The sequence below is a fragment of the Bos taurus genome, chromosome 11 (genome assembly GCF_002263795.3).
Source record: "Bos taurus isolate L1 Dominette 01449 registration number 42190680 breed Hereford chromosome 11, ARS-UCD2.0, whole genome shotgun sequence".
NCBI lineage: Eukaryota > Metazoa > Chordata > Mammalia > Artiodactyla > Bovidae > Bos > Bos taurus.
The window spans coordinates 41,404,660-41,432,288 of NC_037338.1; the positions used below are offsets into that span (position 1 = coordinate 41,404,660).

Here is a 27,629-nt window from a genome sequence, read left to right on the forward strand (position 1 = left end):
CTCTGTTGTCCACTTCTCCTCCTGCCCTCAATCTTTCCCAGCATCAGGGTCTTTTCCAATGAGTCAACTCTTCACATGAGGTGGCCAAAGTATTGGAGTTTCAGCTTCAACATCAGTCCTTCCAATGAACACTCAGGACTGATCTCCTTTAGGATGGACTAGTTGGATCTCCTTGCAGTCAAGGAACTCTCAAGAGTCTTCTCCAACACCACAGTTCAAAAGCATTAATTCTCGGGCGCTCAGCTTTCTTCATAGTCCAACTCCCACATCCATACATGACCACTGGAAAAACCATAGCCTTGACTAGACGGACTTTTGTTGGCAAAGTAATGTGTCTGCTTTTTAATATGCTGTCTAGGTTGGTCATAACTTTCAAGGAGTAAGCATCTTTTAATTTCATTGCTGCAATCACCACCTGCAGTGATTTTGGAGCTCAGAAAAATAAAGTCTGACACTGTTTCCACTGTTTCCCCATCTATCTGCCATGAAGTGATGGAACCAGATGCCATGATCTTAGTTTTCTGAATGTTGAGCTTTAAGCCAACTTTTTCACTCTCCTCTTTCACTTTCATCAAGAGGCTCTTTAGTTCCTCTTCACTTTCTGCCATAAGGGTGGTGTCATCTGCATATCTGAGGTCATTGATATTTCTCCTGGCAATCTTGCTTCCAGCTTGTGCTTCTTCCAGCCCAGTGTTTCTCATGATGTACTCTGCATATAAGTTAAACAAGCAGGGTGACAATATACAGCTTTGACATACTCCTTTTCCTATTTTGAACCAGTCTGTTGTTCCATGTCCAGTTCTAACTGTTGCTTCCTGACCTGCCTATAGGTTTCTCAAAAGGCAGGTCAGGTGGTCTAGTATGCCCATCTCTTTCAGACTTTTCCACAGTTTATTGTGATCCACACAGTTAAAGGCTTTGGCATATTAAGACCTATATAGTTGTTGCTTCTTTTGCCTATGGATATATCTTTTTCACATATTTATGTGGATTATTTTTTAACATTCATGGCTGCTGCTGCTACTGCTAAGTCACTTCAGTCGTGTCCAACTCTCTGTGACCCCACAGACGGCAGCCCACCAGGCTCCCCCATTCCTGGGATTCTCCAGGAAAGAACACTGGAGTGGGTTGCCATTTCTTTCTCCAATGCAAGAAAGTGAAAAGTGAAAGGGAAGTCCCTCAGTCATGTCCAACTCTTCGTGACCCCATGGACTGCAGCCTACCAGGCTCCTCCGTCCATGGGATTTTCCAGGCAAGAGTACTGGAGTGGGGGTGCCATTGTCTCTCCATTCATGGCATGACAGTTTAAAACCTGGGAAGTCACTGAGCTTCATGTGGATCAAATGTTTCACACCAAACTCAAGTGCACCTAGAAAACACTCTCTCACAGCCCAGGAAAAATGAGCCCATCACTGTTGATTCATTGGTCATTGATTTTATAGAAAATTTTAATTAATTTAACTTTTCAATTTTTAGATTCTTTTCCTGAAGTGATGATCAATCTGATTATGTTTTAGAGTTGTCCTTTAAAAGAGAAGGAATGATAATTTATCTAATGCTCAAATCCTGTCAAAGTACCTTTGTACTTCCTGTCCAATAAGTCTTCTTTAAGTTCTTGATAGATGCTGAATTTTTATTTTTATGTTATTAATACACAGCAGATATTTTAAGCTTAAGTTTGTATGATTGTGCTTGAAAATATAGTTAATAGGAAAGGTACTATACAAATAAAATCAAATTCTATATACCACCATATATCCATATACAAATCATCAGTCCAAATTTATATTCTTTAAAAATATTTGTAAATGTTACTCCAAATACTCATTTGGTAGATTCATTATTGAAACTTTATATAAAATTCATCTTCTATAGAAAGAAAGCTGTTCAGGATCTTTAGAATTCTTCAACATGCCTTAATAATTGTGTTTGAGTAATGTTTTACATTTATAGGAGTTTTAAAAAGGCAGGTGCAATGTGACATATCAGAAGAAGCAAATTAAACTCTTGTAAAGCACAGCTGGAATGCTAAAAATGTGTATTTGTAATTTAAATATGTGACACCATCACACTGTAAAATCAGTTCATAATTAGAAAACATCTGTTTTTTCCAATATGATGCCTAATAGTATATTTAAATAATTTAGAATGCAATAAGAAAAAAGTCAAGGAACAATAAGTGATCCATGGACATTTTTTGCCTTTGTTTTAATGCTGTGTATAAGATCTTGGATGAACATAGCCCTTTGGCATAACCTATAACTGTGCAGCTACTTTTTGTATAGAGTATAATCATCAGTGATGAAATGCATATGCCAGACATATGTAGTGTTGTGACCTTAGCGTGTTAGTCAAAAAAATAAATAAATGACTGAAACCAGGTTGTGTAGATTGTAGTGTTAAAAAGGATTTACACACTGCTATTTTTCTCTCACGCCATTCCTTTTTGTTGTTGTTTGTTTGTTTTAATTAAAAGACATTGAAACAAATGCAAGTTGATTATTTTAACAGAAAATATATGTGAATGTGTTGCAGATACAGGAGAGCTGTTGAGTTGTATGAATTCTGGAAATATACTTGAACCAGGTAAAATATGGAGTTAAAACTTAGCAGGATCAATTTGAGTTTAGCTAATAAAGTTTGAACAAAACCACAATTTCTCAAATGAAGTTAACATGGTAGATTAGCCACACATCTGTCATCAGTGTTCACATAGGAAGGTATTTATATATGTGTGATGAAAACTCGAATGGGTATTTTTATTCTAACTGAAATGTGCACGCTGAATAGTCTCTTGGTTTATTGGCAGTAAATTGTGTAACTTTTTTTTTTTTTTTGGAACCACAGTCCAAGTATTTGTTTCAGATATGGACAAACCAAATGTGTCCTGGAAGGTTCTGTTTTTGGTATTACCAGCCTGTGTCTGGGAAGGTTTGCAAATGCAAAAAATAAATAAATAAAAAGCAAAAAAAAAAAAAGGCAGTTGCAGCAGCTAAGAAACTGAATAAAAGCAGTTAGTAATACAGGTCAAGAGTACTTTTTAAGCTCAGTCACCAGGCTGTGGTGAGTAAATTAAATGCAGCAAGACCTGCCTGACAAGGAAATTTGCTGGAGGGAGGCGGTATATTATAAAGCACAGACTTACCTTTCTTTTTCAATGCAGTTTTAGCACTTTCATTCTTGGGTGAGGTGTGGCGAGGCGGGGGGGGGGGGGCGGTGAAAATTCACTTTTTTTGCTGGGTGAGAGTGCACAAAGTTAGTCTGCTACTATTTATATTCATCTACTTTGAGTCGCCTCGTATCCACCTTTGCTGCTGCAGCCCACCACTCTCCATTCATCAGTTTACGCATTGTGCGCCAGGGCAAATAATGACAGAATATCTAGCTAAAGAAGGGGTACTTAATCAGCAATCAAGATTCAATTTGTTTTAATTTTAGCAGGTGTTTGTGAGGTACATTGATGGGAGAGATAATATGTGCTGCTTTCATTAGCTCTCTTGTTTTTGTGCTTGAACATTTAAGAGCCAGATGTTCGGAGGTGAGCTGATCAGAATATTAAGTCTCCAGAGGTTGGTTTCCATAGTGTTTTACATTCCTTTCTTTATCTCCCTCTATTCACCCTGAGCTCTGAGGTGCAAGTGCTTGCAATGACAGACTCTGTCTCTGCATCCTGCTCAACTACGGCTTTAAATTACTGGCTAATTCTCTACATAAAATACTTCGGTTTAATAATCTGTCATTAATTCTTGGACTCTAGGTCAAGCCTTGTTTCTCATTCAGAACTCTTTCCCCTGAAAATCTGTTTTAGGAATTATTTGTGTAAGCGGCTAGTATTTCATCAGGATATTTTCCTGAAGCAAAAACACAAGCACTACATAAGCTACAAAGGTAATGACCCCATCATCTTGTTAAATCAATATCCAAACTTGATCAGTGCTCTGTCATCAACTAGTCAGAACACAGCAGTGATGACATCATGGCATGAACAATAACAGCGGGGTCGTTTGAATTTGGTAGCTTTGTTGAGTCTGAAAGTTATTACTTCTTTCGAGGAAGTGTGAGTATTCCTACATGAAATTAGTTTATAATGTAATTTAAGATTACTATGTTACAGTTTGCCATAAACCATTAATAGGACTTGGAGAAGATCTAATCAGTAGTTAGGCTTTGTTTTACAATTTTAACTCAATTGTAACTGAATTTAGTTTTTATTTAAGAGTTTTTCTAGTTATGTTTTGATAATCTGCACATTTTTTTTTTTTTCTTTTGGTTCTCCCATATGTTAGGAACATGGGTTTCCTTTCAGCTGAAAAACAAGCCTACCAATAAAGAGTTAATTGAATTGGCATTGGCAAGATATTTTCTCCCACTATTAATTGTTCTCTGTTTACTTTGATGCTCAAGGATTGTAGTGTTTTACAAGCATATTTTCTTAATTGTGTCACCTTGTACTATAAGTATGTCAGAGGGGAAACATTTGCAAGTGATTAGATATGGACCTGTGTGTCACCAAATGTATGAGGTACATACCCTTATAGGATATAATTGTGATCTTTTAATATGCGGCCATTGACCCAGACTTGTTATTATCTATTATAGTTTATAATAATGTATCTCTTTATGATTAAATGATGATGCCCGGCAGAACACTATGATTAGCATTTCAGTTATTTATAGATTATGTCAGAGCAGTAATAAACATAAAATGCTGTTAATGTGTGGCTAATGAAATCTGGACATGAACAAGTTTATGAATTGATATAATTCATTTGAGTGTTCTAACTGAGCCGCCGGTTCTCGTCATAATTCAAAAGCTTAGCAGGGTTCACCGATTAGGTGGTAGACTAATTTGCTACAAAAAGTCAATGGGTTTTCATCGTCTTGGGCCATCATACCCAGCATGGCTGATTGCATAAGGACTATACAAAGTAATTCTCATAAATATATTTATTAAGCTTAACGTGTTTCTTAAGGGTAGGACAGACTCAACTATTACACACCATATGTAGATCAAAAATCACAGTGTTAATTAAATATACAAAAAGATATATATGGAAAAAATCATGAAAGGCTAGAGAATTATTTGATTATTAAAGGAGGAAAACTGGAGTGATTTAGAAACAAATGCTGATGAAGGCTGTAAAACGAAGGTGCCTTTTTCTTCCCTCAGGGTGCTCGTCAAGCTCACATTAAATTCTGTTTGACCAGCAATGACTGGAAGCCGCAAGCTGCATTTCCCAGGCTGTTAGTATAAGCTTCGTGTCTGGGGCTCAGTTCCAGCCACCAAAGAAAGTTTGTGCTTTGTTCTAATGATGTTGATATATTTGTTGGAAAAGGCTGTTTTTAAGACCAAATGTGAATTTCTTCTCAGGAAACAAAATCTGAAGGTGTCTCGTAGGTTCTTGGAGATCAGTCTTTATGGCTAGAAAGAGACCACTCATCCTCAGCTTATGGGAAATAGTTCCTGAGCTCTCAGGCAGCAAGGTCTATCTCCCTTGCACAGAGTACTACCACACTTGCATCCAGTACTGCTAAGTAAATGTATCTAAGAAGTCAGTTTTGAATGTTATAATGTAAAGAGAAACAATGCGTCGATTTTCCAGCTTCAGCTCTAATGTAAAATATCTGGGTTCTTCACTGTGTTAGTCTGTTTAGTTTAGGCACCATTTCCATAATACCAGATCTTGCTTTTTTACTAACTCATCAAGGTTAGGAGGCAAAACTAGGACAAAGGAAAGAATGATTCAAGGTGGCAGATTTGGGGTCAGGATAGTAATAATAATAATAACTACTATTATTATCTCAGCCAACACTACCCATAACAGTGGCTTTTCAATAGTGATGATCAGTGGTTTCTGGCCATGAAATAAGTTGCCTCTGATGATACAAACTACCCTTGGGGATATTCAAGTGGAGGCTGAAATATTAGATTAATGATAGAAATCCAGACTCGATCAGAATTTTCCAGTGTGTGTGTTCCATTGATAATTAGCACCTCAACATGCTCTATTGGAAAAAAATATATATATTCAAATTACTATGGGAAAACAATCTACTTTGTGCACCTACTCCAATAATTAATCTAAAATTAATATGACTACTTAATCCATATAACAGACAAGAAATAGTTAATGGACATAGTAGATGTTCAATAATTTGTGTGTGTGTGTGGAATGAATGTATTCACTAATTACAATTTCCTGGGAAGTTCTTTGTCCCTGGGATTATAGCAGTTTTAATGCAAGCCAAGCTTTTGCATATTAAATACAGTTGATTTTGTTACTTGTCCTGCAGCTGTGGCATAAGGGTAAATTTTTGATTTTGTTTCTTTTAAGGAACCAGGAAAACATCCAGGAAGATGGAATCTTTTATTTTTGTTGACAGTTTTTTCCCCCTAAGGATATTCTGTCCTCAGAGTATACATTTATCCTAAATCTCTGGGGGCAGCATGCATAGGCCTTCGCAGGGTTCTGTGGATGGACAATGGGGAGTGAAGGGCTCCTTGGGGCTGGAGAGCTAGGCAGAAAGGGAACGACCAGTGAGACCTGAGATTGAGAGCACGTCATGAAGACCCAGATGAGGGGTGAGGAAGCTGGAGTTGGCTGGGAGGCCATACTCTGCAGGTGACTTTCTCTTCTTTCATGTTATTCCTTCTGCTTAAAATCCACACGCTCCTCTTTTTCACTCTCAGCTTTTCTTTTCCTCATTTCATCTTAGGAAATGCCTATTTTCCACAAAACTAATATTACTGTTTCTGTGGATTTCCCAAACTTGCATTCCTACCTGTAACATTATATACTTAGCTGTATTGTTGACTGTTCATGTTGTATTAGAAGTATGTTTATCTGTCTATAACTGTTGCTTGAGTTTATCAAGGTTCTGTGTCCTGACCTGATTTCTGTGTGTTCCAGTGCCAATCTTTTGAGTCTGACAGCATAAAATTACCTAGAATTTTAAAAAAGTGTTTGAGATCAGAACCCATTCTTGGATAGTCAGTTCATTTCAACTGGGTAAAGACCATAAGCTTGTATTTGGAAAACAAACATACAGAAAGAACATGAAACAAATACTTCCCCAGGGAACTCCCTTCTATTTTAGGCTAGAAGCTGTCAAGTATTAATTTTAAGGCCCAGTGCCTTACCAGGAAGTATAGTCCTGAGAAGTATATGAAAACCTGGGAGGAACCGGAGCTCACCCAGTATTGAGGTTTTGCTTCTCTATTCAGCTGTGGATAGAAGATTTTACTAAACTCTTAAAAAAGAGATGGTTGAAAAAGAAATAAACCTGGGAAAGCTATACATACATACATATACATGTCTATGGTATATGTCTGTGTACATATAATATGTGTATGTATTATATGTAATGTTTATATGCAAACATATCTTTGTTTATTGCTTGATAAAACTTTATAATGTTTACCCTAGGGTTTTGCTACGCTAAAGTAGTAAATCAGTTGAGCTAAGTTGTAAATTTCCCTAGTACCAAACTATAGATGTCTACAGGGCCTCAAAGGTAGTAATGACGGTTCTTGAGCTTTTTACAGTATTTCCAAGAGCTTAACTACCTGTGACAAGGCTGCCTATGCTAACTTAAACAAGTCTGTAGCTTTTTTCCTAATAAAATCAGCTTAAGATGATGCTCCTGATTTGCTCCTAATGTTCTACATTGAAGACAGAAATATCTATACATATATGGACAATGAATGTCTTCTCATCTGACTCAGCTGGTACTGGTAGTTGTTCAATTTACTGATAAAGCTGATAAAAGAGTCATAAAAATAATATCTATATATAGGAAGCATTTTAACTTAGAACTTTGAATATGAGCCCAATAATTGCAATTGCAGTCTTTTTTTGCATAAAGCATGCTAATATGCTAGCCTTTATGATCTTCAATTGTAATTTCTTTAAAGTAGAATAAAAATTACAGATGCTTCTCAAGAAATCTGAAAGCAGAATCCTTCAGGTTTTTTTTTCATATATATATATATTTTTTTTCATGGTGGCTTTCCCGAAAGCTAATATCATGCACATGTATGTGTATGTGGGTTCTTGGGGTAGTAATTCATTCAACATTGAATGAAGTTTCATGGACACAATTGATTCTTTATTTTGGCCTCATGTCTCATTAGTTTGTGGGCTATTAAAAGTGCTTTTACTCATACATAAGTACACATACAAACATATATTTGATTTACAAAACATTTAAAATTAATTGTTTTAATATAGCTTATTTACCTGTTAGAATCTTTGAAAAAAACAGAAGTCTTTGGCAAATAAAGTTAAAATTATTTTTCAATGATTTCCTTGATTCCAAAGTTACAGTTTAAGGAAACACTTTCTTAGATTGTTGAGTAGAAATGGCTGAGCAATAGGTTATGACCTGAGGGTATAAGTGAGAATAAACTCTGCTCTAACATTCAAATTTCTGCTACAGATATGCTGTTAATGCAGCTAATGTTACAGGAAAGGTCTTTTTCTAACTGGGATAGACAGGAAATCAGGTCTTACAAAATTATGTCTCCGTGTATGCTTCTCTTATAGTAATATTTTGCATTTATAGATTAAAATGCTTCCAACTTTTTATTAGGTTCTTTATAAAATTCTTTTTGTTTTTTCTCTCATAACATTTGTTATCAAGTTATTGAGGTCCTTTACTAAAGGTCTGTATTGAAGGCCTTTTCTCTACCCTGGAATCTACTCATGAAAATGTTTCAATTCTGTACCCTTTGCTTGAGGAATATACCTTTGCCATAAGTACAGCCAAACACTGAGGTCTCGGCGGACCTTGAGTCTCCTCACCTGTTACAGTTCACAAATTTTAAACTACAAACCTAGCGATTAGGCTGGGATATTACGCAGATGCTTGCTCCTTGGAAGAAAAGCTATGACCAACCTAGACAGCATATTAAAAAAGCAGAGACATTACTTGACCAACAAAGGTCCATCTAGGCAAAGCCATGTTTTTTTCCAGTAATCATGTATGGATGCAAGAGTTGGACTATAAAGAAAGCTGAACACCGAAGAATTGATGCTTTTGAACTGTGGTGTTGGAGCAGACTCTTGAGAGTCCCTTGGACTGCAAGGAGATCCAACCAGTCCATCCTAAAGGAAATCAGTCCTGAATATTCATTGGAAAGACTGATGCTGAAGCTGAAACTTCAATACCTTGGCCACCTGATGTGAAGAACTGCCTCATTGGAAAAGACCCTGATGCTGGGAAAGATTGAAGGTAGGAGGAGAAGGGGATGACAGAGGATCAAATAGTTGGATGGCATCACTGACTCAATGGACATGAGTTTGAGTAGGCTCTGGGAATTGGTGATGGACGGGGAAACCTGGCATGCTGCAGTCCATGGGGATCGAAAAGAGTCATACATGACTAAGCGACTGAACTGAACTGATTACACCTTAAGGGGATGTTGCTGCTGCTGCTAAGTCGCTTCAGTCGTGTTCGACTCTGTGTGACCCCATAGACGGCAGCCCACCAGGCTCCCCCGTCCCTGGGATTCTCCAGGCAAGAACACTGGAATGGGTTGACATTTCCTTCTCCAGTGCATGGAAGTGAAAAGTGAAAGTGAAGTTGCTCAGTCGTGTCCGACCGTCAGCGACCCCATGGACTGCAGCCTTCCAGGCTCCTCCGTCCATGGGATTTTCCAGGCAAGAGTACTAGAGTGGGGTGCCATTGCCTTCTCCAAAGGAGATGTTAATGATCAACTATTCACATCCTCTTCATTTCCCAGTCTCTGCCTATTTAGGTAGGTTGATGTGACTCATTCTTACCCATATGTCTTTTGTTGTTGTTTAGTCATTAAGTTGTGTCTGAGTCTTTGCGACACCATAGCCTATAGCTCAACAGCCTCTTCTGTCCATGGGATTTCTTGGGTAGGAATACTGGAATGGGTTGCCATTTCCTTCTCCAGGGGATCTTCTAATCCAGGGATCAAACTTGTGTTTCCTGCATTGGCAGGCGGATTCTTTACCACTGACCTACCAGGGAAGCCCTACCCATAAGTAAGTTGAGTAAAGCAGTTAAAGGTGGGTGGACTGTCCACATTCTTGCTGTATCTCTTTCTGCCTTTCTCTGTCCTTTCTTCTGCTTTTCTTCCATCCCTCCCTCACTGTCTCCAGTGGTGTATTAGATGTGAAGGACAGTAGACGGAAGATTGCAAGATAAGATTGCAAGATTGACCTAGGCCCACGTCTAGATCACCCAGTAGAGAATGAACCCAATCAGAAATGGTATATACAGGAAAGGGGAGATGGAGTGTTAAGTCATTGAAATCTCAGGGGTCATTACTACAGCCTGTTCTGAATGATCTAGTGTTTCCTGTAGTATAAAGTTCATTAAAGGAACCAGAAGAATTTCAGTTTAATATGTTCTCACCTAGAACATATTTCTATAAAATGCTATCAACTATACTGATAAATCACATCCAGCAAAAACAGTTATGAATAGGTATTTTTGCATGTACAAAGTTGATTGTGGGTATGTGTATGCGTTCTAAGTTGCTTCAGTCACATCTGACCCTATGAACTATAGCCTGCCAGGCTCCTCTGTCCATGGGATTCTCCAGGCAAGAATACTGACGTGCATTGCCATGCCCTCCTCCAGGGGCTCCTCTTGACCCACGGATTGAACCCACTTCTTGTATGTCTCCTGCATTGGCAGGTGGGTTCTTTGCTACGAGCATCACCTGGGAAACCCTGTTGTGAGTATACAAGTAATCAAAGAAGAAATGGAAATGGATCAGTTATAGTAGTAGGGCCAACAAACAGCAGCAGAGGCCCTGGTTTCTCCCTCCCCTCTTCCTCATTCTTGATGTTTATTAGGTATCTTCTAGCTTCTGGGTATTTTCTAAAAGCTTTACTTGGATAATCTAAATTAATTTAGGTAGTATTATTTCCCTCATTTTACAAATCAGGAAACTGAAGGCCAATGAGGGGCCTTGCCCAAGGTCACATAGCTGGTAAGTGAGAGGATGAGATATGAAACACAGGGACTGCCTCCAGAGCCCATGAAATTAGCCCCTTTGTTGTGTTACTTAAGCCAGAGTTTCTTAAATGATGTCCACCATTGTGGGTTTGTAGATTTATATGCACAGTGCTGGGGCTTTTCAGGTGGCGCTGGTGGTAAAGAACCCACTTGCCAATGCAGGAGACAGAAGAGACAAGGTTTTGATCCCCGGGTTGGGAGGATCTCCTGGAGGAGGGCATGGTGACCCACTCCAGTATTCTTGCCAGGACAATCCCTTAGATAGAGGAGCCTTGCAGGCTATGGTCCCTAGGGTCAAAAATAGCTGGACACGACTGAAGCAACTTAGCACACATGCATTCATAAATAGTGCTGGGCATGGAGCCAACACTCCAAAAAAAAAAAAAGAAAAAAAATTGGTTAATTTCTAGATGCTGGGCTTCCAGAAGCCAACTCATTCTGGTCTCTGAATTGATAAGGCTGAGGGTGCACTGCCTAATTCAGGACTACTGAGGCACCTGTGTTTGCAGCCCACCTTCATTTGGCTTCTTCTTTCTTGGTCAGAAATTCTGGTGGCTCCTTAAACCCAGAGACACCAAATGCTCAGAGCTCCTCTGGGAGAAGAAGATTATGTGTGGATTGGATTCGAAGAGCCCTGTACCACAGAGAAATGCTTGGCCTGGGGCATACAAATCATCTTAAAGTACGCTCTGGCCATCTCCAAAGCTTGAGGAGCTTCCTTTGCCCTATTTGCATGATTCTGCTGATTTGACCATTTTTTATACTCTCCTTGGACCACGGGCTCTGTAAAATAAAGGAGTTGGTATAAGTGGCATCCAGGATGCTTTGCCAGCCAGCCAGATCATCTCTACCACCTATATTTCTTATTCCTCTTAATATTCCTTTTCCCATGTAGTGAAGGGTATTCAACCATTGGGTTACACAGACCTGGATTTGAGTCCAAGCTGTAGCACTTAATAGAGGTTTGTTCCTGGGAAACTTTTTACTAAATCTCTCTAAATCTCTTCCATCCCATTTTTCTCAATTATGAAATGAGTATAATTGCACTGATTTAGTAGAACCCATAATTGGTTCTCAATGAGTGGTAACTTCCTTCACCATTTAGTTTCTGTCCATCTATACCTGTATCATATTACAAAGCCTAGTTAGTTACTGTATCTCTTCCTTGAAGTCTTCTCTGATGAATTTAACCATATGTATTATTTTTCCTCAAATTGCTTTTGCACTTACTTTCCTGTGCTCCACAAATAATCCTTCATTTTATGTGACATCTGAGTTGACATCCATAATCAAATCTTGTTTAGTCCTTCTTCCTTGTCTTGATTGTCCAACTGGTGTTCGGGTTAAGGAATAAGAGACTTTTTTGTCTGGCATTTCCCACAGAGCTGGGCACATGATAGGCAGCCAGTACATACTTCTTTTAACTGTCAACTCATTTATCTATAAACCAGCACAAGATGGGGACAACTCAACAATTGCTTAATTTACTTTTGTAAGACACTGCATGTGGAAATGTGTGTGTGTGTGCTCGGCTATGTCCAGCTCTTTGTGATCCCATGGACTGTAGTCCACCCCTAAATGGGGAAAAAGTTGAGATGAAAAAAAAATGAGTGCACAGTAAATAGTCTAATGCAACTTGAGAAATAGAAACACTGATATCCAAGAGATGGAAAAAGTACATCTTGTTTGGAAAATTAGGATGAATGATATATGGTTTCCATTGCAATGGGCATTGTCTATTATTACATTTTATTCATCTCTAGTCCAACTGCTTCATCATCAAATATAACTGAAAAACTTCACCAAATTCATTTGGAATCAAACTGGAGGGCCTCTGCCTTGGGTGCATATAAGAGAACATTCCTTCTGTCTCACTTGGAATCCAGGTACTTATTCTAATGGACCCTAATGATGTAGACCTCCCCTCACCCAACATATTTCTTTAAAAGTAAATCTTATAATGCAAGGATATTTGTACATAAATTTGGAAGTATGTGTTTTAATTTTTTAAAAGCTAAACAGATATGTAGAGTAGAAAAGTAAAGTGTACACTTATGAAAAATCATCTGTAATCATTCCAGGACCCATGCAGAGGCTTTAACATTCTTCCTTCTATATGTCTGTGACCCAGCATATTAACTCTGTGAGCGTTTGCACCCTTATCTTCCACATCAGCCTCTGTTCAGTTACCTTTCAGTATCATTCACACTACACACATTCTTTTCCAGTGGAACATAAATCTTTTTCCTGCTTCAACAAAAAAAGTGCTTGGTGTAATCATACACCATCAGTTCCAGCCATATTTTGCTGGTTCTTTCTTTCCTTTTCTTTTTAAAAATTTTAAACTTCTTGGGATTATTAGTTTTTATCATATTGTTTCCATGAATAATTTTTGCCTACCCTTGAAAATAAACCATACCTTCTTCCTTTTCTTTATTGAGTTAAGCAGGGTGGTGGGGGGAGATTTGAAAAGATTTGTAATTAAACTTACTACATGCTTCAATAAAGTAATCTATCATGAATCACCCTTTAACAAATTTGACATCTGTAATAAAACTTCACTTTTACATACCTCTTTTTGTCAGCCCAGATCTTTTAATATTCTTAGCGAGGGAACCAAAATAATCATAGACTCTTTGTCAGTACAATTAGCATAAATGCCCTGAATAATTTGGAAACATCTACACTTTAAACTTCACTGTGGCCTACTTTGTCTTAACATTTCAAGTTTTCTTTGCAGGGGAGGAAATAAGCCAGAATGTTACCCTTTTCTTGATCCTAATGTGAAATTCTCTTTCTGCATATCTAAATACATATCTGACTCAACCCGTTAGAAACCTTACCCACATCTTTATCTCATTCCCCACTCACTAGCTGGCCCATTCTGTTAAAGTTAAAAAGAATTATGAGTATAAGCCAAGAGAATGCTGAACTGCGGAAGTGTGTGATTTGAAGATGTTGGTGATAAGCATGGAGAATTACAACTACCCTGTTTAACTAGAATGTCATGTGTTTTCCTCACCACCCACCGAATCCCACTGGCAACTTAGAGGAATAGTATTTTGTTTGGGTCTGTGTCTCACTGTTGCAACTGTAATTGTAATTGAGCAAGCCTGTTTCTTATACAAGGCAATTAATTTCAAAAATATTTAGCCCATGTACTTTGGAAAAAGAAACCTGACTCACTTTAGCAATACTAAAGAATTTTTGTAATCTCACTATCTAAGACAAAAGAGGACTAATTTGGAATCTGGAGGACAAGGCTTGTTAGGATCTGGATTACCTAAAGTACAGGGGAGATAAACCTCTTTAACAATTTTCAGGATGCTTGGGCTATAGGCAGGCTTTATACAAATAAATATAAGTGCTGCTTTGCATAATAGGTAGTTATATAAAACCCAGTACATAAAGTAAAGAAAAATAGCTTCAAAATAAATTTAATTATATTCACTGATTTGAAGCTGATACCATTAGGGATCACTACTCCCTTCTATAAAATTATCTCTCATCCCTCCCTCTGCAAGTCTTATTGTGAGAAAGAATATGCTGGACTGAATTGACAATCATTGAATCTCGTAGTTTGCTTTTTGTATTTTCAGTTAGTTATTAAAAGATTTGCTAATCATTCTTGTCCCATTTATTCTATCTTTATGGAATATTCCTTGGAGCAAAAATAGGTATTTAATTCTTCCTAAGAATCTTTGAATTCATAAACAACATTTTTAAGATCTATCTAAAATAAGGATGCCTTTAAATTCTATCATAGTAGTACGATATTGATATTAGAGTCTATAAACAAAGTCAGCTCCATGTACCATTTAGAGTTTGGGTTATACAGGAAGTATGGGTGATACTCAGATGTTTTCTTCTTGCTTCAAAATATAATGGTCAGCAACCATGCACTAAGAACACTGTAGATACTTAGGGTCAAAGAAAATGGTTGGAAGATACAGTTTTTCCCCCATAAAAGTTTCCAGTCTGATTAGGGAGAAGGCTTGGAGCACAGGCAGAGGACGATCCTGCTATAGATCATACATACAAACAGAATTGGTGGGGGAATGTTCTGGTGTAGTCAAAGGGATATTCTGGAAGAGAGAGCATGTGAACCAGGTCTTGGAGAAAGGAAAAAGGAAACACGGTAGGCAGGGTGGAGCAGAGCAGACTAGAGCAAAGCTATGAACAGCATAGAGTGAACAGCATGTCGGCCCACATTCTTATGAATATGGGGATGGTGAAAAGAACCGTGGACTGAAAGTCAGAAGAAGTATGAAATATTTAATGTTTCTGACATTCTGCTTCTTCATCTGTAAAGTAGAATAATTATACCTACTTGGCTTATCTTATAGAAGAGTTAATGGCTCACAAATAGTATATGTGGAAGTGCCTTGTAAGTTGTAAATCCAAGTTGTGTTCATCATTGTTATACTTATGATTGTGTATGTGGGAGTCAGTGTCAGAGAGAAGCAGAAGAGGACACCTAAGAAGGTCACTGCTAGTGGAAAGGAGGTTGGGTTTGCTTTAGGAGCTAGAACTAGCTGCAGGGGAACTTACACGGTACAATTAGACTTTAAAAATACTTCCTGATACTGTAATAGGTGATAATGATGAAAAGTCAGTGACTGAGAAGACAGACGTAGGCTCTGCTCTCCTCGATCTTATGATCTTTTTCTTTCCAGAACTTTGACCTTATGCCAAAACTGCAGAATCTTAATCATGACCACACTATTACCTCTTTCAAAAATATCATTTTAATTATGGCCTCTTGAAGACTTAAACACATTGGGAAAAGATGACTAAATGTTAAGTCATATAAAAATGCCAGGTGCTGTGAAAATCTTCCTAAGCTTTTTATAGAGGGAAGAATAGGATAAAAATAGTTTTTGAGGAATATTACTTTGCTGTGGGTGTGAAGAATGTATTAATAAGTGTAGCAAAGACATTTACTGTTTCCTGAGTATCTGAGAGCTCCTCTTTATATCCCAGGCCTTTCCCAACTAGCAATGCAGCATTACTAATTCTGGCCTGTGGGCCATGAACCGACATGTTTTCCTTTGGTCCAGGGGTTCCCAAACTTCGAGATCTAATGCCTGATAATCTGAGGTGGAGCTGATGTAATAATAATAGAAATAAAGCACACAATAGGTGTCATGTGCTTGAGTCATCCCGAAACCATCCCCCCCGCCATCTGTGGAAAAATTGTCTTCTACGAAACCGGTCCCTGGTGCCCAAAGGTTGGGTCCGCTGTTATAAGCAATGCATTCGGGAGTCAGTGTGTGACCCTCCAGTTCTCTCTCCCCCGGTTAGAGTAATTCTGGAGGCCCCTGGTTAGGATGCAGAAACCCCAGATGGAAGCAACTTGTATCTCTGAGTCACTTTGTGCTGGTCGCTGCTTTGGAAAGGTGTTAGAAACTGCAGCAGACTTTGTGTGAGCGTGAAATAAAGTCTTTTGGCTCAAACGCTGAGTCCTAGCCTGACTCTTACAGTGAGATAGGCTGGTGATAATCAGACCTGCTAAACGACAGGAGTCTTCTAGAGATGAGATGATGTAGAGTTGGGAAAGGCCTTGAATGCTGTACTATAGTTCATGGCCCGTGTGTAATGTCACTCAACCTTTCACCCATTAATAAAAGGCTGCAGATTGAAAACCAATGAAACACATTTTTGTTAGTCTTTTCAAGGTTATATAAAACATAAATTAACAAAGACATAGCAAAAAACTGAGGGCTAAACCCCAAGAGTGGTTGTTAGGTCCACAAGATGGTATCCGCTGAGGAGACAGAAATGTGGGATACTATCTACCCTGGCAGAAGCTGCTGCAGTTTTCCCACGTTCACAGTCTCTGCCGATGACAGAGCAAGCCAGAAATGACTCTGCACATCTACTGCCATGTCTTGTGGGCTTTGTTTACTGTATGGGCAGTTTTTCAATGAAGAGAGGCATTTCAATTATTCCCAGTAGCCATGTGCCTGTTGACATCTTGATGCTGTATAGGAATGAGTTAGTGAGCTTTAGCCTCTGGAGCTAAATACATTTTATCAGGAAACAATTTCAGCAATTGACTCTCATCTGGTCATGTTACTTATATCTTGTTATCTCTCAAGGGCTCTGTAATTAAAGCAGGTGTGTGTCCTCTTAAATTAGAGATGTGGCAACTGTAGATATTGTAGTAAGTTCTAACAGGAGACCCTAATGACTGCTAGATTCAGTATAATGAAGCTGGTGGGAGTGTTTGGCCAGGAAAAGTGTCAAAATAGGCAAATATTAATATATCCCAAAGTGATGGGATTAGAGGATACACCATAACTGAACCAGGAAACATTGCAAAGAAGGTCTCAAAGACCCCTTCTTTCATTGCTTCCTCTCTCCCTCCCTCCCATCTTTCCATCCACTCTTCCTACCTTCTTTCCCTTCTTCCCTCCGTCCTTATTCTTCCTCTCTTTCTCCTTTTCCTCGTTTCCCTCCTTACCTGCTTCCTCCCTCTCTATAAATAGACCAAAGAAGATTTTTTTAGATGTTTTTCCAATATTAAATGTGACAAGTAAGACAGATCTGCTTGCTTTTTTATTAACTCATATTCTAATAATCAAATGACCCAAAACTACTTTAGTGGCAGTTTATGGAATGGAGGAGAAAGAAACACTATTGAGGTAAGAAGAAAGTAAGAAGAAAAATAGGACAAAGAAGACATGAGAAGGAAAATTAGGAAAGGAGAGTGGTGGTATTTGTCTTGAGGCACATGGAGTGGGGGATAATAAAGACTTCCTCTGAATATATGTGTTTTGCAAAGGTAATCCCACATAAATAATCTTTACTGTGCTTTACTGTATTTATATATTTACTCTTAATTACTGTACTCAGTGCTCTTACATCTACTTTTTAAAATTAAGACTTTATTTTTTTTATTTTTTAAGAGCACTTTAGGTTCATAGGGAAGCTGAGAAGGTACAGAGATTTCCCATGTACTCCCAGCCCACCATGCACAGGGCCCCCTGTCCCCCTGCCCCCCAACTAGAAATCAACATCTCCTACTAGTGTGATTGATGCACTTGTTACAGCTGATGAACCTATTGATACACCGACACATCATAGTAACCTAAAGTCCATAGCTTACATTACAGTTCACTTTTGGTGGACATTCTATGGATTGGGATGAATGTAAAATTACGTATCTGTCATTATAATATCAGTTCAGTCATTCAGTCATGTCTGACTCTTTGCAACCCCAGGGACTGTAGCACGCCAGTCCTCCCTGTCCATCACCAACTCCCGGAGTTTACTCAAACTAATGTCCATTGAGTCAGTGATGCCATCCATCCATCTCACCCTCTGTCACCCCTTCTCCTCCCGCCTTCAATCTTTCTCAGCATCAGAGTCTTTTCCAAAGAGTCAGTTCTTTGCCTCAGGTGGTCAAAGGATTGCAATTTCAGCTTCAGCATCAGTCCTTCCAATGAATATTCAGAACTGATTTCCTTTAGGATGGACTGGTTGGATCTCCTTGCAGTCCAAGGGACTCTCAAGAGTCTTTTCCAACACTACAGTTCAAAAGCATCAATACTTCAGCGCTCAGCTGTCTTTATAGTCCAGTTCTCACATCCGTACATAACTACTAGAAAAACCATAGCCTTGATGGACTTTTGTTGGCAAAGTGATGTCTTTGCTTTTTAATATGCTCTCTAGGTTGGTCATAACTTTTCTTCCAAGGAGTAAGCGTCTTTTAATTTCATTGCTGCAGTCACCATCTGCAGTGATTTTGGAGCCCCCAAAAATAAAGTCTGTCACTGTTTCCATTGCTTCCCCATCTATTTGCCATGAAGTGATGGGACCAGATGCCATGATCTTCGTCTTCTGAAAGTTGAGCTTTAAGCCAACTTTTTCAGGCTCCTCTTTCACCACCATCATCAAGAAGCTCTTTAGTTCCTCTTCACTTTCTGCCATAAGGGTGGTGTCATCTGCATATCTGAGGTTATTGATATTTCTCCCAACAATCTTGATTCCAGGTTGTGCTTTATCCAGCCCAATGTTTCTCATGAGTACTCTGCGTATAAGTTAAATAAACAGGTTGACAATATACAACCTTGACGTACTCCTTTCCAATTTAGAACCAGTCTGTTGTTCTATGTCCAGTTCTAACTGGACATTATAATATCATACAGTGAATTTTCCCCTATTCCCTTTCCCTGACCTACCACCTCCCGCATCCCCTGACAACCTCTGATCCTTTTACTGTCTTCATAGTTTTGCCTTTTCCAGACTATCATGTAATTGGAATCATAGAGTATGTGGCCATTTAAGATTAGCTTCTTTCACTTAGTAATACACATTTACGTTTCCTCCATGTCTTTTCATGGCTTGATAGCTTAAACTTAGTTTTTGAGAGGAACCTAAAATGATCTCTTTAAGTGATTCTACAGCAAGAACTATGTAGCTGCCCCGATCCTCATTCCCTTGTTGCCCTCAGCCCCAGTAAGCAATCCCTGTGCTTGCATTTGGCTTCCTACGTCCAGCTGCCCTCAGCTTCTCTACTGCAGGGTTTTCTCCCAGGCCTTAGTTTAAGGTGGAGCCATGAAAGACGGGGACCCAGAGCTCCCGGGTCAGGGCGACTCAGCTGTGAACTGGATCAGAGGGTAGGTGCCCCACCTTCTAATCCTGCAGAGAAACAGTTCTGAGTTTCATTTCTTCCCAGTTCCTTAGGGGTCGCAAAGGGAATAAGCCTGAGGTGTCCACAGTGATAATCAGCTCAAGACTCACTCTGACTTTTCTTTCCCTCCTCTTCTGACTCATCCACCCCATTCCTTCACTCCAGCTTCCTGGATTCAGAACCAAGTAACTGCAGTTCACCAGGCTCTGGTCTGTTTTTGCTTTTGTAGACTCCAAATTAAGATACATTATTGCCACCATAAAATGTGTTTCAAACTTGATGCCTTTATTCATTTGATCAGATTTTCAACTGTTTGGGGAATAAGTTGTATTGAAATATGTTTACATAGACAAACAGCTCCTGAAAGGATGAAAAGCAGAATCATGGGACAGTTTCTTCCCTCAAAAAAATTTCACTGGTCAGGCTAGATGCTTAACTGGTGCTTTCAGGGTTATTATTGGAGGTGCTAATTGGTTAGTACACAACACAGCTTGTTATGGCATTACAAGGGGAAAATGTTAAAAGTAATGTATTATTTTTATTACCTTTTTCTCAGTCCCACAACTATTGAGAACCATTTAACCTCTCAGTTATTAAGGATTTTTTTTTTTCCTTTAGAGATGACAAATGCCTGATGATTTCTCTGTCCTTAGGGCAAGGCTAAATCTTGGTGTGCAGCCTGAACCAAACCGATAAATATAATTATTATTTCTGTATATTTGATGATGAAAGGGTTTCAGGCTCCACAGACCAATCTTTCTGTTGCCAACTGCGTGCTGCCGAAATTTTGATTAAAGGCTCACTGAAGTAGTTTATCAGTATTTGTTTGGTTTCAGGAAGTAAAATATGTGAGCTCAATATGAATGACAGACCACATCCAGCAAGAGCATTTGTTTCATCAGCCTGGGAAACTCAGAATCCTTGCTGTAGATAATGTATGAGGAAGATATTTTCCCTTCTCAGATTTGCATAGTGCTCAATAGTCCTCTGATTCCAGACATATTATGTTCTGTGGTAGCTTTCCTTGCCTCCATCTTCCTCTTGCAAATGTGAATGTGCTAGAATACAGACATCATTAAAAAAAAAATAATTTAAACCCTTCAAATTCCCCTGTCTGGAAAATGTTTATACAATTTGTAACAGAGAAGCCCAAAGCACTGCTGAAGACAGCCAAAATATTTTGCTGACTTTTTGAAGGGATCATTTCTAGGCAGGGAAAAAAAAATATACTGATCCTGATAAAAGAGGAAAGAAGGAGTGAAAAAGCAGGTTCTGATTTTGGTTCTTTCATAAAATAGTAAGAAAAATATATGAAGACATTCTTTGAAAAATCCTAAAATGGATGAGGATAGGCTATGTAATGCCATTTGGCCTCCTGAATCAAAGCAAACAAAAAAAGTTAGGGGCACTCTAATTAGTCTACTGGTTTCTCTATGTGTATAAGAGAAAGAGGGGTTATGACAGAGAGATGAGGGGAGAGATGGAGAGAGAGGGAAAAGGAAAAAGAAAAAGGAGAGGGAGGGAGAGAGAGTGTGAGACGGAGAGAAAGAAAAGAGAGGGAACAACTTGGTGAAAGAGGTGAGAAATGCACACACACACACACAAAACCATTATATGGATATTTCCAGGGTTCACTTGGATTGTAGAATGGAAGTTTCATTTTTAGTGCATACTCTCCTACCCCTAAATGGAAAACTTTAATTAATACAAATAGACTTTTGATAGATTGCAATTATTTACATCTTATGAAATTTGAACTATTTATCCTAATCAAGCCTTTTAACATTAAGGATTTTGAGTCATTTTCTTATGATTCTCATGAACCTGAGCCTCTGTCGTTCTGTATGTACACACCACGTGCAGGAGTGATTACCAAAACAAAACAAGACAGACATCAGAGAGGGATACCTTCATTTCTTTCTGTGGAGCGAAACTGCAAGAAGCAAAGATATTCACTGTCTATTGTAACTTTAGTGGTTTTCCAAATTGCCTGCAATACAGCAAGCTCTTTGTTCAGACCTTTTAAAATAACACAAACAGAAAACATGTAGAACATTGGGAGTGAAGGCTGACAGTGTCTTTTCAGCTGATGAGACTTGAGGGGTAAAAAAAAAAAAAAAAGTAATAATAATAAAAACAACCTACACAATATGAATTAGAAAGAAATACCTGTCTTTACCTTTTAGATTTTGGGGCTTCTCTTCATTTGTAATATAATCTTTATATTTTGAAATGGTGGTTTATGTCCTTTTTTCCCCCCTTTTATTTTCTTTCATTAAAAAAAAAAAAGCCCTTCTGTGTGTGGGATAAGCACACAGTGAGGTGTATGATAAGCACTACAGTAATTTTGAAAATGTGTATTATTTGGCAAAATAGTCTGTAATAATTTCAGCCCATTGTGTACATCTGTATTTGAACACTTCTTTAAAAGTGAATTTTTGATCTGATGGACCGTAATAACTTCTTCTGCAGCAGATCCCTCTCAGATGCTGAATTATTGGGCCTCCACTGCAGTTATGGTTTATTGGGTAAATAATAGTCTGACTGTACCAAGGCAAGAGTTATGGATGGGCCAATGTACATGTTGTCTGCCTATGAATCTTGCCATAGTTTCATTGAAAAGAATTACTAGAGTATACAGGCCAATGGGAAGGGCAGGAGTCCCTTAGGATAATCATAGCTGTTCCCACTACACTCTTCAAGGTCTTTTGTTCTTCCTTTCTCATTAGAACATGACAGCAGCTCTGAGGGGTCAGTGTTGGGAGCCAATGAGAAAGCTGAATTTAAGTGACTCACCGGGACCCTTGGGACTCTTCAGATGGAGAACTTGGCTGTGAAGGTGGGTCTCTCTCTGTGTGTGCTGGGCAGCTGCTTCCTCCTCCTCAGAGTCCGTAGCAGGTGTAGAGCAAAGAGCTTTAGATGTAGCATTTCACTTGAAAGTAAAAAAAAAAAGAAGATTAATATGACGTTTAAATGTCAACAGTGTTCAAGTCTGGTCACATTTTGAGATCAAAAGAGAGAAAAACCATTTTAAGAAATTAGCAGGAAGAGAGTGGTCCTATTGAAAGGAAGAATTAGTCGTTTTATTTAAAAGCTGAAGTCCTAGGTTTGGAAATGCAGATGGCAAGGACCTTAACTGTAGTCATAGGTATATGGAACGAGGTGCCCGTTCAGTAATGTCACCAGGAGTGTTTCTTAGCAAATGGCCCAAATTGTGTATTTCTTAAAATAAATTTCTTTTGAAAAAACAAGACAGATTTTCAGAACTGAGTTTATTCTAGGGACTTACGTTCAGGAATTTCAAAATGTACTCCAAGGTGGCCTTATCAGAGTTGATAAATTAAGAATTTCCCAAATTCTCCTTGCTGCTGCTAAGTCACTTCAGTCGTGTCCAACTCTGTGTGACCCCATAGACGGCAGCCCACCAGGCTCCCCCATCTCTGGGATTCTCCAGGCAAGAAGACTGGAGTGGGTTGCCATTTCCTTCTCCAGTGCATGGAAGTGAAAAGGAAAAGTGAAAGTGAAGTCGCTCAGTCCTGCCTGCCCCTTAGCGACCCCATGGACTGCAGCCTATCAAGCTCCTCCATCCATGGTAGTTTCCAGGCTAGAGTACTGGAGTAGGGTGCCATTGCCTTCTCCACAAATTCTCCTTAGTAAAAGGCAAAAAGATTTCATCCCTTTTGCCTTTTACTAAGCCTATTTGTTCTTGCTGATGGGATTATATCTCAAAATTTTTTTTTTTTTTTTGCAGTTGAAAGGTAAATATTTATTGCTACAATCTTCTGTACAACTCACTCAGCTTAGCATTGTTGGATATAATAACATGAGTGAGATATTATGCCTGCTGTATTAGTTTTTATTGCTGTTTTATAAATTACCACAAATGCATTAGAGCTTAAATCAACACCCACTCATTAGCTTTTGTAGGTCAGAAGTTTAGCACACTGTGGCTAGGTTCTCTGCTCAGAGTTTCACTAGGGTAAAATCAAGCTGTCAGCTAGGTCATATTTCTGTACATGGGCTCTGGGAAAGAACCCACTTCCAGATCATTCTTGGTAGAATTCAGTTCTTTGTGGTTGCAGGACTGAGGTCCTTATATTCTCTCTGACTTTTTTACTGAAGGCTGACGCTTCCTGCATTCCTTGCTATGTAGCCCCCTCTGTTTTAAAACCAGCAATAAGAATTTCTCAAGTCTTACATTCCCTGGGTACCTGGACACTCTGACTTTCCTTTCTAATGAAGAAAGTTTTGTGCCTTTAAAGGGCTCAGGTGATTATTTTATGCCCACCCAGATAATCTATTTTAATGTCAACTGATTTGGGGCCTTAATTCCATTTGCAAAATCTTCACAGCAGTACTTAGATTAGTGCTTGATTGAATAACTTGGAGCTGTATGTATACCAGTCACCAGGAATCATTTTATAATTTTGCCTACCTTATCTACCCTCAGGGAGATTAAAGCCCTTCATGATGGATAATACTAGGGTGTAAAGAGATAGGATTCAGGAAGAATTCTAAGAGCTGTAGGAGAGGGATAAATCAGATGTTACAGGAGTTTAAAAGCAGGAGTAATCACTTTTGCTTAAGAAAATCTAGAGAGATTTCATATAAAGAACCTGGAAGGATAGGCGGTATTTTTATTAATGGAGATGAGGATACTCCAGGCAGAGATAACAGTACAAACAGAGGCACAGAGATGGGAAAGGGAAGCAGGTTAGGGAAAGGTTGGTTAGCAGCACTATATGAACTGAGCATGAAATATGTTTGGAGTATTTGGGAAAGACTTCAAATACCAGGCATATTAATTTTTTTCTAAATGGGTGAGAATGGGCTACCTCTAAAAGTTATTAAATATGAGATAGATGTGATGGAAACTATACTTGAGAAAGATTGGAAGTAGAACAGGAAAAAAGTTGGAGTTGGTGGGAGGTGTCCAGGAAAGGTCTTTGCCAATAGCCTGTAAGGTAATGTGGACCCCAACTCTACTAGGGAAAGTGAGAATGTAGGAAAGAGAATGGTTGAATGTGATGAGGGAGTCTGTAAACTTGAAAACAGGCTAGAAATATGGAGGGAAAGAAATGGGAAGCTGACTCCATTTTGAGCCAACTCTCATAAACAGAGACAGGGACATCAAGATAATTTGCTTTGGAAAGAAAATGCAATGAGGTAGGTTGTATATAGCACAGTTCAGATGCTGCCATTGTTGAAAGTGTTCTTGGACCTCAGCAATCAATAGAAGGGCTTCCCTTGTGGCTTAGCTGGTAAGGAATCTGCCTGCAATTCGGGAGACCTGGGTTCAATTCCTGGGTTGAGAAGATCCCCTTGAGAAGGGAAAGGCTACACACTCCAGTATTCTGGCCTGGAGAATTGCATGGACTGTATAGTCCATGGGGTCGCAAAGAGTCAGACATGACTGGGTGACTTTCACAGTCAATAGAAAGAGGGAACCAAGGCCATACTTGATAAAGGGCTAGTGGGATGGAACCACCTGAGCTCTAAGGCTGCCATGAATGACCAAATACAGAATGAAAATGAATCCAGTCATAGAAGCAGAAGGATGCTGATCATTGGTAGTAAAGATGCATGGAGTCTTGACTTGATCATTTTGGAGAAGTCAGTGGTGATAGACATGGGATGTATAGTCTAGTCCCCAAGTGGAAGCAATTATTAAAAATGAGTTAGAACAAAGGGACTCAGCCACCTCTAAGAAAACCAATGCACTATTCAGAAACTATTCATATAAGTTGTCCAGTCATTTAGGCTACAGAAGCTGGAGGAGGCAACTTATAGTCCAAGGGCTTGCGGTAAGCACAATGGGAACAGGACTAATGTCTGTGTTTTGGGCTAGACTGTATTAACACAATGATCTCCACAATCTGTAAGATGAGGATATTACTATCATATTTACAATCAGAAGGTATAGACAAGGCTAACACTATCATTTAATATACTAATTTTCAGAGTATAATCAATCAGTTTGCTGGTGGGCAGGTGGAAATGTGGTTCCCTTAGAAAAGTGATAGTGATTCTATATTCCATAGACTTTGAAGGAAGGACAGAAATGAAAGTTTTGATATATGAAAAAGACAGGGAGAAAATTATTATAAACTACTCTTCATTAAGCGCCCCCCCCCCGCCCCAATGACTCAGACAGTAAAGAATCTGCCTGCAATGCAGGAGACCTTGGTTCAATCCCTGGGTCAGGTAGATCCCCTGGAAAAGGGAATGGCTACCCACTCCAATATTCTTACCTGGAGAATCCCATGGACAGAGGAGAAAAAAAAAAAAAAAAAACTGTGCTCATGAAAGGGCAGGATTGTTTGTTTATTTTAAAGAATCTGGTAGCTTTATGCTTATTTGTAGATGGAGGAAAAGGAGCCAGGAGAACTACTAAAGATGAGCAGTGACGAGTGATGGTGTGAAGACCTAGAGGGGAGAGAGAAAGGGATGAGGTCAGAGCAGTGGTGAAGTTAGTGGGATCCTTCTCTTTGGTGGTGTTGTCCATCTAAAAATCATCAGTTTCTCCTTCCTAAAATCTGTTTTTGAAAGTAATTACATGATAAGTATGCTCATATCCTCCCATACAAGTACTTCATAGTGAGACAGGTTTTCAAACTTTTCCTTAAAGTTTTCCATTGACCCATCCATGTCTACAGGACAGTGAAGGTAGGAATATCCTTGGAATATCTCCACCAGCCCATGTAGCAGAGTAAGACAGAGGACCCGGCACCAAGTCAAGAATATCAGAATCCCAAATGTTCCACAGGAGTCTATGTTAGCAGTGCCAAGCCAGGGGGGATGAGGGGAGGTGCCAGCCAGAAGATGAAACAGAGGGTCAGCTTCCCACGGAGACTACAGAGCTGAGGATGGAGTACCTTGGGGAGGAGAGAATGAGTCAGGAGTGAAGGGCCAGAGCAAAGCCAAAGACATAGTGAAGGAGATGTGCACCAAGTGTTGGATGACTTTAAGACAGTTGTGCAACTGCAAGACTTAATAATGAATGAAAAAAAAATTTTTTTTTCATAGAGGACATTTAAGATGTTCCTATCAACTGCAGAAAGTCTTAAAATGGCAGATTCTTTGAACAATCTCCAAGCCCATTCATGGCCCAGTCTCTCCTCCCTGGTGTTTATGGGCATCCTTGCTTATTCGACTCAGAACACCAGTTTTACCTCAACTTTTCCATACATTTCATTTTTGCGAGGAATAGCCTCCTAGTACCATCTGCCAAAAGCATTCTGTTTAGGCCATACGTTTCTGAAATCCCAACCTCTCCAGGTAAATATATTGGCATAATTATGGAATTTCTTCCAACTAGCTCTTCCTAACAAGAGACCATGACATCCCTTCCACCCTGTGTCTTCCAAGAGGCACTTCACCTGGTGTTGTACTTGATGAGAAAAAAATCTTTGTGCATATAACTTGTAAAGCATATGTTCCAACCTTACCTATCTTCCTCAAAGGGTCATTTTAACTTTTGAGTGCTTTGTACACATCTACATTTCTTGATCTCAGGTGAACCCAGGATAATGTAATACTTTATTTGTTTTATTTAACATATATTTCTTGGGCGCTCACTATCTTTCCAGCGTGGTGATGGTGTGGTGGTGGTGCTGCTGGTGGTGTGTGTGCCTGTGTAGGAGATGGGGATGCAGGTAAAGGAAATAGTGTTTGTGAGAGCAGAGACATGCCTGGAAACATCGCAGTGGATGCGCTGTGGCCGGATGACAAAATGCAGAGAGGCGCGAGAGGCATGAGGATGGGCAGTTCATGGGTTGGGCAGTTCATCTGACAGTGTCTGTTGAAAAGGAGCTGAGCTGTTGTTCTAAGGTGCTTGGAGTGTGTTCCAAAGGCAGTGAAGGAGCCACAGGTTTTCAAGTAGGGGAGTAAAATAACTGTGACCTCTGTGAAGAGATCTGAATCTTTTTCAGCAAAGTGAGGTAATCAGTAAAAGATCTTGCCGCATTAAGCTACGTTCAATGCATGTGATGGA

At 39.1% G+C, this 27,629-nt stretch overlaps 1 long non-coding RNA gene across 2 annotated transcripts in view; it reads left to right on the plus strand.

The window, feature by feature from the left end:
* LOC107132926 (uncharacterized) overlaps nt 1–27,629 on the plus strand; it is a 597,452-nt gene that overhangs the window by 309,210 nt on the left and 260,613 nt on the right. For both annotated transcript variants that reach the window (XR_003037157.2, XR_009496434.1), the window contains exon 4: nt 22,366–22,475. This is a non-coding gene — a long non-coding RNA (uncharacterized lncRNA). The remainder of the gene's footprint in view (nt 1–22,365; nt 22,476–27,629) is intronic.